Raw genomic sequence first — 13199 nt, 5'->3', positions numbered from 1 at the left:
GAACTGACTGCAATTTACTCGAGTCATTACCTCACATTTGACTAAGCTATATCTTAAACATACAGTCTTAATCTGAAGAAATAAGGAGACATTCCCATTTATCCTGACAAATTGCTCTATCATATAATGACTTTTCTCCTCTCAAATAAAGTAACTCATGGTTGTCAAGTTCTTCTCCCAGCAGCAATCCTAGTATTAACTCTCCATTAGAAAGCCCACATCATATGCAGTTTAGAAACTACCATTTAGTCATGTGATGCCACAGTATCAGAAAATGGGCTACTAAAATATCCCCCAGGATACATCAAAACTATATATTACACACAAATTTTGAGCATTTCTAGGTGTAGTCCATGCTGCATGGAAAATTCCCAAACAGCACTTTTCTTGTTATGATGTATCTACAAGGAGTAGATACAAATATTTATGAAATTTAAGTCATACTTCTAGCGCTGTCTTGGGATCACAGTTCTGCAGTTCTGAGAAGAGGAGGGCTTTGGCAAGAGAATTGTCACAATTACAAGTGTATTTATACCTTCAGAAAACAACAACATTCACAATAGGAAAACCCACCTGTTCTGTGAGGGCTGCAGGGGAAGATGTGCCTGACAGCAGACAAAATTCCCTCTCTTTTGTCCTTCTGACATCAGCAATTTCACTGGCATGAAGTCTGCGACCTCAGAAGAGCTCTGTGCTCACTAAGGTGATGTTTCTCTGCTAGAAGACACCTGTCTATTCTGTCTGAAGGGATTGTGTCTTCCTTCTGTTTTGCAGGCAAGAGAAAATGCCTCAGTGATCAGGTTGAGGCCATCTGTACATCAAGACTTCAGCTGATACCAGAGCTGCACTGGTGCAAGTGGCTCACAGACACACTGCACAAGGGACCGACCCCTGTACTTTGTCACAAGCTCTCCTGGCACTAAGACACTACATTCTGTAGATATACAAGTGTGAAAGCCTTACAATAAACAGAACCCAACAAGAGTCCTCTGCTGGAGATGCCACTCTGCAGGTGAAAAGAAGAAAAAGTAGAACTCAGGTAGTGACAGGACTAGGGGCAATGGAGCAAAGCTGGAGGTGGGTAGATTCAGACTGGACGTGAGGAAGAAGTTCTTCAGCATGAGAGTGGTGAGAGCCTGGAAGGGGTTGCCCAGGGAGGTGCTGGAAATCTCATCCCTGGAGGTGTTTAAGGCCAGGCTGGATGAGGCTCTGGCCAGCCTGATCTAGTGTGAGGTGCCCCTGCTCATGGCAGGGGGGTTGGAACTAGATGATCCTTGTGGTCCCTTCCAACCCTGACTGATTCTATGATTAACTTCCTCTGAAAACAGAGAAGCATGCCAGGTCTAGACCTGCGTTATGATGCTGAACTGTGGCCCAGGGGTAACAGGGATATTCTGGCCCTTGCTCATGTGTCTGGGAACTACAACTCCATTTCTTGGTGGAGCAGCATTAGAGATGCCAGGTGGACTTCTCATGTTCTGATTTCACAATTAGGACTGTGTGAAGCATGCTCAATGTCTTTCTGGGTGAACAAAGATTGATCAAACATTTTGAGCTATCTGCAGCAGAATCGCACAGATGTTTCCTTGCAGAAACTTTAAGCAGAATACCAAACGTTTCAGCACCACATACAAAGCTGGTCTGGAGCCAAGCCTTTATGATATTGTTTTGTGTTTGCCTATAGTATCGCATGTGCCTGTCCAATCTGCTTCCTGTGTTGGGTATTAGATCTTGGGATGGAGAGTTTCCAGATACTAGCTAGGTCCAAAGCAAGCTGTGCTCTGCAAACATAAAAACAATAATATCTGAAGTAGTATAAATAGTTAGATGAATAATTGTCTATCTATTATTTCCTGGCTTACAAGATTCCATGTGTTCGTAGGAGGGGGGCAATTTAAAAGACACATGCTAAATTCCTGCTGGCTGAAGATAAGAAGGGTTTTGTTACTCTCACAGCTTTTACATTTTAAATGTTAAAGTAATAGCCAACAAAGTATGCATTTAAGACCAGACCCCATCCTTTTTGGTATTCATACAATGAGATTTGCATTAGGGTTGTGAGCTTGTCCACTGTTAAGTCTGATGAAGACAAAGGGAATGCTGGCTTGCTCTCACCAGCAGGACTTCAGACAGATGTGGAAAGTTAGTTGAAAAAGAAGCACACTGGTTGGATACTCAGTCTTCTGAGAAGGAGTGTGATGATCAGATGGGAAAGAAGGTTGTGTGTGTGAACATGAATGCCCATAACAAATGGCTGGTATTTTAAACATCAGACCTACAGCCAGCCTCCCTGGCTTTAGTCTTAACTTTACATTGTTTGGAAAACTACTTCCATATTTGCAACCTTGATTTAGTTGTTAGGGCTGCTTCAATAGGAAATTAAAAATATTGCTAATAAAATGGGGGGAGGGGGGGAAATATTTGACTAACTGGAAGGGAAAACCTCACCTTCTCAGACTACCAATAAATAAACAAATTAACATTTCTGATTTCTTAACTAATTTCTAAATCAAGTTAATTTTCTGGTAATTTCTATAATTCTGAAGTCACAGACTCTGTGACATGAGGTTGTCACAAGAACAGTGTTTGCAAGACTCTGAATTCTGATAAACTACACACCTAATCTAGTGCAGTTATTGCCTTAGGTCTGTGTTCAGCCAGTAGGACAAAACTAATCCAAATACCATAGAAGAAATGTGACAGCTTACAGCAAATCAGTAGTGCTGTGACCCCACTAGAGGAAGGGCAGCGTCTCCAAGATGCAGACAAACTATCAGAATCATTGGTCCTGCAGAAAAAAAAACTATGGCAAAAAGAAAAGGTGGCAGGCCTGGCTGAAGCACACCTTGGGGAAATTAAAAGCCATCAAGTCATTACCAGTAGGAACGATGATGTGTAGAATTGGAAACAAGACACCCTGCTGGATATACGTGTCTACACACTGCCCTGACCTGCAGGAACAGACCCCACTGCTCTCCAGCAGCTGCACCCAGGGCTCCCCTGTTCCAAGGGGCGTGTGTGTGTTTCAGCAAGATGTGTGCAATTTTCCACTCTGTCCCTCCCAAACACTGCCACTGCCCAACAGACTTCAGTGTACATGGAAAATTATTTTCTTCCCAGATGTTCCTATTTAGAACTTAATGACTGCCTTAAACTATATTAAAATTACATTAAAAACACTAATAAAGGGAATAAAAACATTAACTGTATGTTCCATTATGCTATAGTTGACTTGTAATAAAAAAGTCAAGCATACACACTAAGATGTCCAACCACACAGAGATTAATTACAGGCACAGGGTTTTTTGTGGTTGAGGAGAATTGTTCTCCTAAATCATCTACAGGACTCTGAACTCCAGTGTCTTTTAGGTTGCTTCAGTGATGTGAACTGGTGGTTACCATCTCTTTGAGGCTATCATCCAGGCTTGCTATGTTTAACTACTATAAAAGGAGGGTAACTTGCCCATAATCTCAAGGCAAGTTAAGATCACAGCAACATCAATTAGCTTTTGCTGCACACTTGTGAAATCTTAATGCAATCTGCTATAAATTCATATTTAACTTTTGCCCCAAAGGAGAAAAGCACAGGTGAGACATCTGCCACTTGGCAAGAGCCTTCTGTTATCTCTGTCTAAAATGATCATCATCTATCAATTTTTTTTTCTTGTTACATTCAGAGATGTTCAAAAGAGCAAATTTGTGCAACAATGCCGAAGAAGTAGGCAGAGATGAAACAGCAGAAAAGATGGAAGCTGATGACAGCATCAAAGGCAAGATGCTAGAGATTAATTTACATGAGATATAAGGAAGAAACTCTTCATTGTGATGGTGGCAAGACAATGGCACAAGTTGCCCAGAGAAGTTGTGGATGCTCCATCCCTGGAAGTGTTCTAGACCAAGCTGGATGGGCCTTTGAGCAACTTGGTCAAATGGAATGTGTCCCTGCCCAAGGCAGCAGGGTTGGAACTGGGTGATCTTTCAGGTGCCTTCAAATACAAACCATTCTATAAACCTTTTGCCTGATTTCTCTGTTCAGTTTTCCAGCCAGGGGAACTGTTAGCTGCAGCAGACCACATCCCCTCCACATCAGGTCAGAAGAGCAAAGAGGCAGACAGGCCTGTAAATGAAGTTCCTGCTGTGATTGTTGCCAGTGAATTGTTTCTGAACATGCAAAACCAAAAAGCAAACTCGCCAGTTTAACACACATGTGAGCACTGCAAAAACTCTAAACCATCCAACCAACCAAAAACACAAACAAAAAAAATCCCCACTTACTAGTTTCCAATTTTTTAACTTGTTCCAAGAAGGATTTGAATCATATGGACTAAAAAAAGTGGTGTAGATCAGTTGTCCTGAACTGTCATTACTGCCTGGACAGATATTCTGTACCCACTGTGTGTCTACCCCTGCCAGGACTACTGGCAATGTCACGTGCAGGGCCTGATGCTCGTTTTCACACCATGCATTGTCTCTGTGGCCTTTTAAAGAGAATTAGACTTTGGGCAAAGCAATCTGCAGCTGGTTAGTGCCCTGTCTCTTGTGTAATTGTAAGCACATCCTTGTAATCAGGGAGGTTACAGAGCAGATGCAATTTAGATTATTTAACTCATTCTTTTGGCCCCTGTAAATCAACCCTGGGATCCTGGACTGAGATTACCAGTGACTGAGTCAGCAACAGTCTTTAAGAAAGACTTGGTTACCATGCTGTTACTACCTCACACCTTCAGTTCTTCAGAAGTTCCATTGTGCCATTCCCTAGTCTGATTTACTAATTGTCTGGATTGGAAATGCTGTTTATCAGTCTCTCGCCTTTTTTCCTAGAAAAGAAAAATTATTCATTTGAACTCTTCCCCTCCACCTCTTCCCTCACAGTTCAAGTTATTTCATGGCAATGAACTAGAGGAGTCAGAGATGTTTTATCAGCCTGCCTTGTGCTGTGTTTGTACAATGCTGCAGTGTCCAAGTCAGAAAGACTGTGATTTCGTGATCATTCTGCATCACAGGATTTCAGCTTCAGTTCTCACTTTGCTTCTGCCCATCTTTATTGTGTTTCTCTGGATCATTTTATCTGTTCCAAGGCCAACAAAACCCTTCTGCAGGATAGCTATTATTCATACACAGGTATGTTTTTCTTACTACCGCTAAGGTTTTTCTTAGTATAGAATTGAGTAACTTTGCTAACCAGACATTTCTAAAACACAGTGAGCGCCCTTTAGGATCAATGTTAAGGTTGATTCACAAAGATATAAGACCTCAAACAGACTGTAGACAATTCATTGACTTGAAAATAAAAACTAAATTGACTAAAAAGAGAAAATATTTACCCACCCTAAAGTTCCAGTGGCTTTCAGAGCAAGACTTGCTCTCCAGAGTTTCAAACCATTAAGAATGTCTGCTGGAACAATCCCCTATACTTAAAAGGCCTGCATATCCCTCCTACAATAATTATAGCTCAAAATTCCAGCTAATTTGGTTTCTGCCCCTACTTCCCCCAGATAACAGTAGTTGTCAAATATTTTCTCAGTTTGGATTTTTGCCCTGCACCACTAGACTGTGTTGTGCCATCAGTGCAGAAGAACCGCGCGTTCTGCCAAGTATTGTTGGGATTGAGAAGACGCCTGGCTGCGTGCACTTTGATCTCATCCAGCTGCCTGCTTTCTTACTGCACAGGTCAACGCTGGAGGTAAATTTGCATACATTTGAAGAAGAATTCTGCTCTCTCCCACCAAAAAAAAAAAAAAAAATCTTAGACATGTTGGTAGCTAAATTAAGTGGCACAGAGTGTACTTCAACTTCATTGTTGTTGTAATTCCAAAAGTGACTTTTTTACTATAAGGAACATGGCCTCGGTATCCAAACTTGATGTGAAGGTGTCTCTTGGCTTTGTAAAAGGCTAAATCACACATCTAAGGACCATTGTCCCTACTTATTGTGCCACATCACACAGGGGCCTGAATAAGAGATACTCCCTTTAGCTTGTTGCTTTGCTTTACCATGACTCAATGGGAATTTCCTTTAATGTACAGCTACTCTTCATTGTCTCCTTGTTTTTTGATTTATCCTTAATAAAGAAGTCAAATATGTTACTTTTTTTTTTAAAAGATATTATTCTTTCAAATGAAATTATGTAAATATTTCATCAAATCCTATGCTTGCTCATTTCCGGGGGGTTTAACACTAATTGCCTGGTTTAGCTTTTGTACTTGGTCAAACACACCTACTTCAGTCTGCCAGACCATCAGAGCAAGCGTGCCTGTAGCCCAGTCCAGTGCTAGGCAACATTCTGGTGGAGATACAGTTGCATGCCCCCTTATCTCAGGGGTGACCACCACAGTGACATACAGCTTTTGTAAGAGTACAAAAACTCGAAGCCCAGTCCTACCCACAAAGGACCTCACACCACAGTCGTGCTGTGGTTTAGCCCAGAACATTTGCAATCAAAGTAAAGTAAAAACGATCAGAAATCCTTTGCAGGAAACCAAAACGATGTCTGAACGCTATTGTCTGACCCTTATACACCAACCACATTTCTTACAGCCATGGTGAGCCTACTCCCTTCCCTTGTGGAGCACTGCTTCAACTCTAAGTAATTCCTCCACAAGTAGTTCAGACACACAGTCTCATTTCTGGCAGCCTCCCCTACACTAAATTCTCTCTGGTGCCTGGAACAGCTGCTTATTCCTCCAGCTTGGGCCTTTGAGATGTAAATAGTGTAATCCAACTTCAAGAGGCAAGGAAATATTAGCAGAATTTAATGTAAATATTGTATAAATCATCCCAAAATAGCATGGCCATGGGATGAGCCAAAGACACTAACTGAAAGTTAAACAGACTAAGTAAATACAGACTAAATATATTCCCCTCCTGGAATTGCCACTGGAACGGATCCAGACAGGAAAAAGGTTAAAATGCAGTTTTGTGGCAGCAATATTAAAAAGCCATAGGCCTGTTTGGTGACATTTATAATGAATTTTATGTATTCCATACATTTTTAATACATGCTGAGTTAAATATTATCAGGTCTCTAAAAAGAGTATGGAAAAAATGTCTGTTTTCATATGGGTGGACACTGCTTGGAACTCTCTCTGTGGGTTTTGTGTAAGAGAAGTGTTTGAAAGAAAACACGAAAGGGAAAAACAAAAATCCCCACACTAGAGTTTTTCAAAACTATTACTTGATCATCCAGAGCCTAAAAGTCTTCACACATCAAGGCAAGAGAGAGTTTCCAGGGCACAAGGCACAACAGAGCAAGGAATGAGACGTACTAACTCCACCCCTTACTCGTGCAAATGGAGAGAATTCGATGTAATTGTCTAATGTGACTTTGTGCAGCTTCTGATTCACTCAAGTGAAGTATAAAAGGACCCTTGTCTAGTATGGATGCCTTTTTAGCCCCAGTGCTGCTGTAGCAAACATAAGTAGTAGTAGTTCTGTGCACAGGTAGTAGAAGAAAGATACCCTGACTCAACAGTCTTGGAATACAGGAGCTTGTATTCCACACACACACACAAATACATGTGTGTGTGTGTATAGAAAGAGATAAAACTGTTCAAACTTTTGTCTGCTTTACAGACAGGATGGGATTTCTGTGCCTCTCACTCTCATAACGTACCCTAAGACAGCTATAGATGTCTGTGATCCCTCCAACTCAGACACCCAAGCATGGCTCAGCAGAATTCAAAGCTGAAGCTATAGATGAAGTCAAACAAACCGAAAAGGAACCAAACTGGGTCTGAACCAAGACAACCCTCAGCTTTGCTAGCTGGATCTGCGTTTGTGTGATTTATGTTCTAACAATTTCACTCTGAAATGCAGTGACTCCTGTTGTGCAATCCCCTTTTCACACCAGCTTCTGAAACAGCTGTGACAAATTAGCCAACATTTTCTTTCTTTGCAGAAATCTCCTCAGCCAATGGGGCAGGAGAGGAAAATGGATGTCAAATGCAAACTGTGGTCTCCTTTGCTTCTTATGTCACTTCTTCCGTCCATGGCAGGGGGACTCACAAGGGGAGTTTACAAATTAAGGGGCTCCTCTGACCAAAGCATGACACACGACTGTAAGTTCAAACCTCAGCAGCTAAAAGACTTTGATGCATCACCTCAACTGGAGGCTGCTCAGTCTCACAGGAAAAGCAGCTGAGTGGAAAATGACAGAAGCAAGCAAAGAGAGAATGAGAAATGCGGACACAGTGACTTCCACTTCAGTTTCTTTTTGCCTTCCAACACCACAGGTTTTGTTGATTTTAGTAAATGCTGCTCCAGATGCAGAAAGAGATATTTCCAAACATCCATCAACCCAGGCTCCCTCTATGTAATGGGAAGCAGTTTGCCCCTGTTGGCAATCAAACCACAGCATCCTCCAAAGAAGCTTTTCTCTCAGTCTCTCTGCCTAATTCGCCTCCTCAGGCTACGCATAGCCCTGGGTCTATGCAGGCTGCACTTAGAGCACCCTGCCAGACTCTTCTTCCTGGAATTCTTTCTCATGGGTGCACAGCAGAGGCTTTTGAGCCCTTTTACTTTGGCAGAAAATAACAACCAAACAAATCACTATGCCCTTTACCCAGTAGTTGCTGCCCAAGAAATTGGATACCACACACGGGTGCAGAACTCCTATACAGTTTACAGATGTGCAGACAGCACAGCTGTGGCAGTGGCATGTGGTACTGTGCCTGCTACTCTACCAAAGCTCTGGCAGCTACACCAGCACCATACTCAAACAGCTAACAAAAGGCAGCAGCATGTGAGATGTTGTGAAGAACTTCCATCTCTACTGCATCTTGTAACCACCCTCCCAGGGTTAGTACTGACCTGCAAGAGCTAATCCCTAAGCAGTGCTTTGAGCAAGATCATCTTTCCCTTAGGGACTGAGCCCTTGATAAAACTCTGGTGATGGTTCTGTCACCAGTCTTCATTCAGACTGCATTTAGTAGCAACACAATGTGACAGGTTACACTGATGGCTTAATTTGCTCCAGGCAAAATGCAACAAAGCCAAAAAAGGCCTTTCCTGTGGTAAGGTTTAAAAAATGAAAACCTCACACATTTATTCCTGACCAAACACACTGGCCTTAGACAATCCATAAAACACCAGCTCCTCTTCACAAGCAATCCAGCAGATCATCCTTGTCTCCCACTCTAAAGTCTGCCACACAGTTCACAGCAAACTTACTGCCCAGACTGTGGTGTTGTCACCAAGATAAAGAGCAGCACTGATCTGCTGCCCCCAGATCTGTGTGGCCACAGTAGAGGAGCTTGTTCTTACCTGCTATGTATGTCAGCTTCCATATGTACCACCCTCAAGTAACAACACAGCTCCAAGGAGAAAGTGAGGAGAAAGAAAACTCCTGAGAAAATGTATTAGCTTCTGACTGTAAACCTCCTCTTAAAAGTGTGGGGCCTACAGCTGTAGGAATTTAAGCTCTAATTCTTAGAGAACAGCCTAGAGAGGCACCTCCCTAGCCTTGTGCTGCTCTGGAGTATGCTGTAAGAGCCCCTGTGAACCTGCTCCATCTCCTGTGCTTGCTTAGAAGGCAGCTGAAGAGTGGGAGAACGTGTGGAAACCTGCAACTTGAGAGCTCCCAATTTTCAGTTCTCTGCTTAGATACTGAAACAATCCTTGAGCAGCTCACTGATCCCTGTGCTGCTTTGGTTTCTTCAAAGGGTTGGCCTAGGGTGCCCCACAGCATGGAGGACCCAGGACCTTGAAGTGATTTACAAAATCACACAAGTGCATGTTGTGGAGGAGAGTTTCTATTTGAAGTTGCTTAATGGTGCCAGAATGTACTTCAAGTGTAGCCACCTAAATCCACTGAGGTCAATCTCTGGTGTCTGGATCTGTTTCCTGTGAATAACTGCTGCTTTGTCGTGCAGGAAGGACTGTAACTTAAAAGCATTAGCAATTGAGGAGTGCTTGGTCAGAGCGGCCATAAGAACATCACGAATCTTCTGCAGTCTGCTCACTTCATGCCACATGGTTATGAGGATGAGGAGCAGGTGGCAGCTGCCCTGACCAAATCAGCTTTGCTGTACAGAGCAGGTTTGTTAACTATCCCATGTTTTCGTTTCTGAGTAGATACTCAATCTCCTCCTTCTAAGGCACTTTTGGGACCTCCTGTTTTGATTGTTTCCAGGTCTCATACCAAGACAATCCAGAGCAAATGGTGCAGCAGAAGCTAGAAGGGCCCAGCACCTACATTAGGTAAGTTAACCGAGGTGGAGGAGACAGGTGTTGGAGGAGCTAAAATTCTACTCCTTAGGGCGTTAAAAACCAGTGAGCTTAACAGGAATGGTCCCAATGCAAGCACCATGAAACACAGAAGAACACAGCTGACAAATCACTGTCTAGTGTAAGTTCCAAGCTTCTGCTTTGGAGGACAGACCTCTTATCCAAGCAGAAGGAAATAATAATGTACACTGGGAATTGCAAGAGATTTTATTTCAGAATTGGGGGGAAAAAAAGCCTTGATTTTCATTTTGTATCCCTGAAACATAGGGAGGAGGATCCGACCTTACTGCTAGGTGTTAAACTGTGATTTTCACTTTGCTTAGCAACATTGAGCTGGGTTTCATTTTTTGATTTCTTAAGTATTTATCCCCATTGATTCCAGGTGTGCTGTATTAGATTCCTTCATATGAGGTATTTCTTTTTAATGATGTCTTCCACTACCTGCCTTCCAAATTAAATCCAGAATGATATGCTCCAAGACACAGCAAAATGGAAGACTAAGAGAATTACTCATCAAAATCCTTTATCTGGGCTTGCTGCATTCAGTGAACACCACTAGAATTTAGCTTTACACCACAAAACCATGGGCTTTTAAGGTAAAAATCTGCCTCATTTTGGCAAAAGATTAAGCTTCAACATTAGAGTTGATTAATTTGAAGAGTGTTTCTAGATGATGGAGATCACAGTATCACAGTATCATCAGGGTTGGAAGAGACCTCACAGATCATCAAGTCCAACCCTTTACCACAGAGCTCAAGGCTAGACCATGGCACCAAGTGCCATGTCCAATCTTGCCTTGAGCAGCTCCAGGGACGGCGACTCCACCACCTCCCCAGGCAGCCCATTCCAGTGTCCAATGACTCTCTCAGTGAAGAACTTTCTCCTCACCTCGAGCCTAAATCTCCCCTGGCGCAGCTTGAGGCTGTGTCCACTTGTTCTGGTGCTGGCCACCTGAGAGAAGAGAGCAACCTCCTCCTGGCCACAACCACCCTTCAGGTAGTTGTAGACAGCAATAAGGTCTCCCCTGAGCCTCCTCTTCTCCAGGCTAACCAATCCCAGCTCCCTCAGCCTCTCCTCGTAGGGCTTGTGCTCAAGGCCTCTCCCCAGCCTCGTCGCCCTTCTCTGGACACGCTCAAGCATCTCAATGTCCCTCCTAAACTGTGGGGCCCAGAACTGAACACAGGACTCAAGGTGTGGTCTGACCAGTGCAGAGTACAGGGGCAGAATGACCTCCCTGCTCCTGCTGACCACACCATTCCTGATGCAGGCCAGGATGCCACTGGCTCTCTTGGCCACCTGGGCACACTGCTGGCTCATGTTCAGGCAGGTATCAATCAGAGATTGAAGACTTGATTTCAGACCACTGAAATCAGAATGTCCTGCCGTTAGGTCAGGCTGTCAGTAACAAAACTAACCCTTCAGCCGGCCAATTCCTACAACGTTTTTTGGTACCAGATAGTTCTTCTTTATTTGACTGACTAAAGGCAGAACTCAGTTATATATAGTGTTGTGGAGGCAGGGAATTAATGTGGCCAAGTCAGGAATTTTATATATTTTCCCAAAAACCCACCCCCAAAACTAGATACAGAAATTAAGTTCGTTTCAGTTAGCAGAGTCAGTTAGGTTAAGATCTACAAGGATACCATAGGTAATTTGACTCTTTCTGAAGGCAGAAATTGGAAAAGGCCGAGCTATTAAGTGATAGTGTTCCCCGATAATAATAAGGCTGAGCCAGAGCTACTCACAGGCGATGCAGGCTGGCTGACAGAAGGGCGGTGCAGCCGCTTGTCCCCTCGGGTTCTCCGTCAGAGGCCGACCGAGGGTCCTTAAGGCCTATTGAGCCTGCATAAAGGGTGCTAATGGTGGGAAGCCCTCGGAGCAGAGCGCCAGGGGCTCCTTCTGCAGAATCTCTCCAGGCGGGGGAGAACTCTGAGGCGGGAAGCAGTCCAATATTTATCCCCTTCCCAGACAGCTCCCACAGCTGGGCGCGCAGAGCACAGCCGATCCGCAGCCCGCTCCCGGCGCGGGCACTCCTCGCGCCAGAAGGGCCCCTGGCTCACCCCCTTCTCGCCTGCAGGGCGGGGAGGGGGAAACAGCTCTTTTCGCGCCTTTTCCTCTCCCAGTCCAGCCATTTAGGGGTACACAGGACTTGAGGACATAGAGATCTCTTAACACTATGGTCAAGCAGCCCAGAGCAGCAAAACTGAAGCAAATGCAAGCAGTAATGAAATCTGGAGGGGTACTAAGAAAACCCTCAAAAACTGATGTTCTGCATAAGAATCAAACAGTCCCAAAAGAAACGGATATAGCCCTAAAACCAGGATGAAAAAGGTTGTTTCTTCTCCCTTATGCATTAAGCTTTCCATGAAGCCTTTAATCAAGACTCATGCCTAAACCAGATGTGTACCTCATCGTTGGAACTCCCCACCCAGCACCAGTTCTCTCCAGAGAGCACCTCCAATACAGGGACAGGTGCAACTCATCACAACTCAGCCTGACTTTATCTGCAAAGGAGCCAAAAATTGTGTGCTGGGTGGGATTTTGCACCACTAACACTCCACTGAAGCCAGGAAATGTTTCCAAAGGCTGATGCTCAAACCACAGGGTAGGAACCAGCACTGACTAAAAGGTGGTCACTCTGTTCCCAGTTCTGATGCTGATATTACCCACACTGGGAAAAGTCATTTCCCATGGGTGCCCAAGCCAGATGAGTGCTTCTAAGTTCTGTGTGACTGCCTTAGAACCCAATATGACACATCCCTGCTTACTGCTGAATCAAACAAATGAAGTGAATCAGGGTAAGCTCTTCAGGACTGCTCCAAACCATCCAGTGTAAGCTGTTACTCCTCCCTGAGTTCCACTTTCAGACACATAAGTGCTGGGAAAAGGAATCTGAACAGAGCAATGACACCACGCGCAAACTTCTGGAGCACTCAGTGCTCTCAGAAATGTAAATAACACCATGAAATGCCACA

At 43.9% G+C, this 13199-nt stretch overlaps 1 long non-coding RNA gene across 1 annotated transcript; it reads left to right on the top strand.

Moving 5' to 3' along the window:
• The first annotated feature begins 9832 nt into the window (after window positions 1-9832).
• On the top strand, window positions 9833-10912 carry LOC135188493 (uncharacterized). The gene is made up of 3 exons (XR_010307723.1): window positions 9833-10035; window positions 10130-10197; window positions 10607-10912. It is a non-coding gene; the product is annotated as an uncharacterized LOC135188493 (long non-coding RNA).
• Window positions 10913-13199: the final 2287 nt, after the last annotated feature.

Source organism: Pogoniulus pusillus, chromosome 29 (genome assembly GCF_015220805.1).
Source record: "Pogoniulus pusillus isolate bPogPus1 chromosome 29, bPogPus1.pri, whole genome shotgun sequence".
NCBI lineage: Eukaryota > Metazoa > Chordata > Aves > Piciformes > Lybiidae > Pogoniulus > Pogoniulus pusillus.
Note: the sequence above shows the minus strand (reverse complement) of the source record. Positions and strands in the feature narration are given on the sequence as shown.